Genomic DNA, 6,000 nt, shown 5'->3' on the forward strand with positions numbered 1-6,000 from the left:
ATGGGATATCGGCTTGGTCAGTTGGTTCGAGGTAATCACCACACACATAGTGTTTCCCATCATATATAATAATTCTTCTGGAGGGTTCTAGAGGAATTGCCTAATCTGCGGTGCGCAGTCATGGCCTCAGATAGACGTTCACATAATGTTAGTATATCCTAGCATGATCCAGAATTGCTAGTGGCATATTCGTCACTGTCTCCATAAGGAGTCAGTGGGATATCATGCTTGGATGAATCGGTGAGTGTTCACCGTAGGGCGTTCGTGGTTCCGCAGTGTTGGGGGTTGTTATGTATGTATATCTATCTCCCTGCTCTTAATGGTTAATGATGTCTGTATGATTGTGCCGAGCAGGGAAAACAAATATTGCAGAGCCGAACGCCAAGATAAATTATTATATACACACTTGTATTCACATTCATAATAAAATATTGGTTCAAACTATTCGTGAGTTATCTGACTGAAATGAGACGTAGCCTGCGAGTTAGTTCAGGCAGCATATACTCGAGAGGTTACATACTGCGGCTATGCGGGTGCATACAGAGTTATTACAATACTATTACGCAGTCTTACGTCAGAGCTGTCGTCAGAGCTGACGTGACAATCAGCTGACCAATCAGCGGGTTATTTAAGCTCACCTCGGTCTTCGTTCATTCTCTGCTGTCATTTGTACCCCTGGTTGTTGGAATGCAACTGTTACTCCCACCACCACCCCAGCACCACCAGTGGGCTCTGCTATTGGTTCTGTTCCCCATGGGGGGGTTGTTATGTATGTATATCTATCTCCCTGCTCTTAATGGTTAATGATGTCTGTATGATTGTGCCGAGCAGGGAGAACAAATATTGCAGAGCCGAACGCCAAGATAAATTATTATATACACACTTGTATTCACATTCATAATAAAATATTGGTTCAAACTATTCGTGAGTTATCTGACTGAACTGTAAAAAATGCAGTTGTTTAATATTGATGAATTTCACATCTACAACCGTTAGTTTAACACTTTTATCAGTATTCACTGTCCATTAGTATGGACTTAGTAAGTCCATGGCTATTTCAGACCACAGTGCTCTTCTGGATGGCTGATGCTCTCGCTGCGCTACGGTAGTGGTAAAGTTGAACATCTTTCTCTGTTAAGGCCTTTGCAGACAGGGTGCGATTTTTCGCACGGAAAAAACTGACAATATCATTTTTTAACACATCGAGTGCCATAAACGGTCCGGACCGTTTTTGAGGATCCAAACGAGAAGTGCCGAAAACGGTCCGGACCGTTTTTGACCCAATTCTATTTTTATACGAGTGGCCCACGTGGGGCGCTAAAACGAAACTTTGACATCACCCAAGGAGTTTCTGAGAAGAAGAGGCTGGATGTGGCTCCATGTCAAAAATCCTTCCGGTCGGCGTTTTCAATGTTATCTCCTTGACTAAAAGCTTAATATCTCCATTTCTTTTTAACGTGGTGGAAACGAGCCGTTTTCGATCGGTGATCACGCTGCAATGGAGGATCGCGTTGGAAATATTATTGTTCCAGGCGTTAGTCGGGACCCTCCGCCGTCTCGCACGCACGCTTTGTTTACATGCACTTCCGCGTCGGGGCTTCTACAGCACGAAACGTATAACGCAAGTGGATGGAAGAAATGCAGGCACTCAACGTATAATATTTTAATAAACCTCTGGCACCCAATGTGTTAAATGAACACATGGTTCTCAATGACCTCATGCACACCTGCTCCGAATTTACCGTGCGGCGATGCGATGCGGCGATGAGTTTTTTTTCCAATCGAACCCAGTTCGATTCGTGCGTCTTTTCGCATGCGGTAAAAACTGATTGACTAATCGCACCCTGTCTGCAAAGGCCTTTACTGTGGATACTGCTGCTCTTTGATGCATTCTTAAATGAAATCTGTCAATTAAAACGTGAGCTTGAAAATGGGATGTGTAAGAAGAGCACGGTCACACATGCTTTATATTAATTGTAGCCAACGCAAGCCGAGGCTTCCCATTTCCCATGTTGTCTTGCGGGTTGTGGGCATTCCCCGTCAGAGCCGGCAATGCGCAACAGGATGCTCCACCCTTTTGATAACACATTATTAATATTAATAACAGCTTGAATTTCTTTCACGAAATCCAAGGACGCTTTACACCAAAAGACAATGATCAACCAACCAAGAAACAAACAAACAAACAAAATAACAAACAACTAGGTGCCATAAGCCTGAGAGAATTGATGTCTTTTCAAGGCAGCCGTAACCCTTTCAATCCGGGAACGCATCTTGCATGTCTTCTAAATCCTAGCAGTTTTCTGACACAGATGCGTTTCCCGGATTGAACGTGTTAAAAGAGTCCAGAGTTGGAGCATGGCGAATCTCCATTGGGAGAGAGTTCCACAGGGCGGGGCAGCCACACTGAAGGCTCTGTCCCCAAAGGTTCACTTGCTAGTTGACATACTGTAGAATGTTGTGCCCTAAAACAGAAAATCCCAGTGGTTCACAAACAGTTTCATGTCAAGGATACCCAAATGTATAGGCATTTAGCCCGCAGGCCCCATTTGAAAAGATTTTGTGCCAGGGACCCTCATATAAGAAGATTTTTGTCGTTGGATAAGATTCCGTATACTTCTACTGTCTATAATATGAATGGGGAGACAAAATAGTGAGAGAGAGTGAAACCTACAGTATGATCTGAATGGCCACTTTTAAATACATTCTCTCGATGGGATAACGTCTAGCGTGAAATAATAGTGAAATTAAACTGTTCCTCATTTTGCTGGGGGACACCCTGGAACCCCCTCAAGGACCCTTGGAGAACCACTGCCCTAGACCATATGCTGATTAGTGAGATCACGCTAGAGGAGGTGCAGACGATAGTAGATAGAGCTAAACGAAATAAAGCTGTTGGTGTTGAGGGCCTCCCTAATGAGGTCCTTACAACTCCAATATGTTGAATATTTTACATGGCCTATGTTCAAACATGCTTTCAGAATGGTATTATTCTGTCTGTGTGGAACACATCCATAATCAAACCCAAACCTGAATCAGCAAAACCCAAACCCTAGAGTTCCATACTGGCATGAACGGTATAGTTTATACATTGTATTAAGGCGTCCTCAATAATAGACTTATTAATTACTTTAGTTTAATGGAGTGTTGTTGGATGAGCAGAATGGTTTTAGGATAAGCAGAGCATGTATCGATATATATATATATATATATATATATATATATATATATATATATATATATATATATATATATATATATGGCATAGCCTGAGCTCTAAACTACAAGATGATAAGAACTGTTTGCTTTCATTGTTTTCATGAAAGCCTTTGATTTGATTTGAAATTGAAATTTAGACCCTGGAGTCAGGTAGGAAACCTACTGGTTGACAGGTAGTACTGCCTGAATCTCATATCTGCCATATCTACACTGACCCAAGCCGAAATGTGGTCTCTCATGCGAAAGACCCCGTCGAATCCCAGGTAGTACATGAAAGTTATAGATTGTAGCTTTTGACCACGTTTCTTACGATCAGGTACAATTTCGTACTAGGGCTATTGTATTTCAAATGTTGTTCTTTTTACAGCATGACTCTGAAGGAGACTAGTCGTCTATAAGTGGGTCTGTCTGTGTGTGTTTGTTTGTTTGTCTGTCTGTCTGCATGTCCGGGGCTAATCTTGCAAACTGCTCGATCGATCAGTGCTACAGTTCTTGCACGCTGCCAGTAGACAAAGAAAGCACCTTCACATATTTTTACTTTCCTTTAATAATGGAAGTCAGGGATGAAATCTGACCCAAATATGCCTTCATAAGTCATACATCATAAACCAGTTACACACAGCAAGCATCAGATGTGCACGTTATCAAATGAACCCAAATGAACCCACTGGAGGTGTCAATTTGATGTGTCAAAACCTATTTCTGAGTGTGGCACGGACCATCTGAAACGAGTTGGAGCAATGCAGAAAGATACACTTTTTAATTTAAACTTTTGACACGCGTCAGTGATGCTCACGTCCGTGCCGTTTTCAGTGTGTCACGGTCTATTAGATGACTGATCAGAAAGACTTCACACCTTAAAAATACTTTACAGTAATGAAATAAATTTGCCAGGGCTCCACGGACTTGCAGTTTATTAATAAAAAAACAGAATACAACTACACTGTCATAGGCCACATGAAGCCAGGAGCCACGCTGTTATTAGACCCTGTCTTGTTCTAGTTGTAATTTGTGTGAATTAACCAAATTGTCAGTTACAGTAGTTTTGCAAACACAAATTGTCTGCATGCTCCCACATTCATCTGTCTGCAAATGAGTCATTTGTGCTAAATGTCAGCTTGTTAGCTCATCATTGCATCTGGTGCCTCTGATTCATTCTGTAAACATATCAGCCAAACCGCATGCTACACACACATAGCAGAGTAGGAAGGAAATGCAACTTGGGTGGATTAGCACACCTGAGTGAGCACATAATGACCATTTACTGTATGTTTATTTGACCTAAACATTGTTTGTTTGAGTGCACACGTGTGCATATGTACAGCAAGCCTGGGTGTTATCTGCAATAGGGAGATGAATGGAGGCTTGAGACCCTCAACAGCTGGGCCTTTGCCAATTAAGGAAGCTAATTAGAGTGCAAAACATCCATCTTGCTGTGTATCTCTGATGTCTTCCTTTATGAACCACTCCAGCAGGCTAGTCTGCTAGTCATTACATTTGGCTGCATGTAAAATACTCAGTGTTAATTAGGCACTGAGAGTGTAAAAGTGGACACAAATTGACATGTAAGCGTCTCAGAGTTAAACATTGAGGTGCTTGGGTGCATTTAGGAGAGAAGCGCAGAGCGAGTTAAGTCTAATACTTTACAGTAATGATGCAGGTCATTCATGTTTGAATAGTATGATGGATGGCTCCTCTCACAGCTCTCGCTTGCCTAGACATCCAGAGATTCATTTTCACACGTTTACAATAGAATGAGCGAACGGTGCGCGCTCTGTTCTAAATTAGACTGTGGGTCGTCTTGGGCATCTAATATTCCAACACAGCAATGACAGCTTGCCACCGACAAACAGCGCTCCTGACACTGATGATGACATGTGAAGTGAAGGACTGATAATATAGAATTTGTGAATAATCTAACACAGTGGTTCTCAAAGTTGGGGGTTCCAGGGGTCCCCAGCAACATTAGTTAATATAGCATCAGTTTGACCACTTTAACCCAATATACACTGGCTATTTGAGCTTGTGGATTTGCTCACTTGAAATATTTTAAACCACACAAATCTTCATGGGAGTCCTCAGCACGAAATATTTTCAGATGGGGGTCTGCGACCAAATACATATTAATTTGGGTGTCCATGACATGAGAAACTTCGAGAACCACTGATCGAACATAATGTGTCGGAAGCCTCAGATGCAATACTTGAGAGAGATCTTGAAGAATAGCAGCGTTTTCACATCCAAAACCTCAGTAGGCCATGTGCTGGATAAAGAAATGAGTACTTGAAAGGATAAGAAAACATACCCGCATACTGGAATTAAAGCTCCCTTTATTTGTGACATTCCTCTGGCCTGAGGAAGACAAACCCCGCTGCACAGTTAGCTGATCCTTCAATTTGTCACAGTTCATGCTAAATCATCCACACACAAGACATTGCACAAGGGCCTTTCTAAATTGTAGATGGAGAGTTACAAAAAAAGCCATAACGCTGCCGTTTACTAATGCACCGTATACATTTATATTTGAATATTTCTTATCGTTGCTGACAGGTGGAAACATTGCGTGTCCAAATTGTTACTTTTCCGAAAATTGTAAAAATAACCTGTGCTCCAATGGATCCAATGCTTTTCATTGGTATACTATTTGTAAAACCCACAGACACACTTCAATACATCCTTGTAGATCGGCTATTTTTTCTACTTTTGTGTGACACTGGTATGAAAGCAGGGCATTAATTTACGTAAAAACATACAAAGTTTGAATATGGAGATACAAGGTTT

General features: G+C 41.6%; 1 protein-coding gene across 1 annotated transcript in view; it reads right to left on the reverse strand.

Annotated features, from left to right (window-relative positions):
- The window catches only part of shank3a (SH3 and multiple ankyrin repeat domains 3a), a gene marked incomplete at both ends in the record, with an annotated part of 292,264 nt that overhangs the window by 142,601 nt on the left and 143,663 nt on the right, over nt 1-6,000 (reverse strand). The window lies entirely within an intron of this gene.

Source organism: Gymnoscopelus braueri, assembly GCF_963280865.1.
Source record: "Gymnoscopelus braueri genome assembly, chromosome: 9".
Lineage (NCBI taxonomy): Eukaryota > Metazoa > Chordata > Actinopteri > Myctophiformes > Myctophidae > Gymnoscopelus > Gymnoscopelus braueri.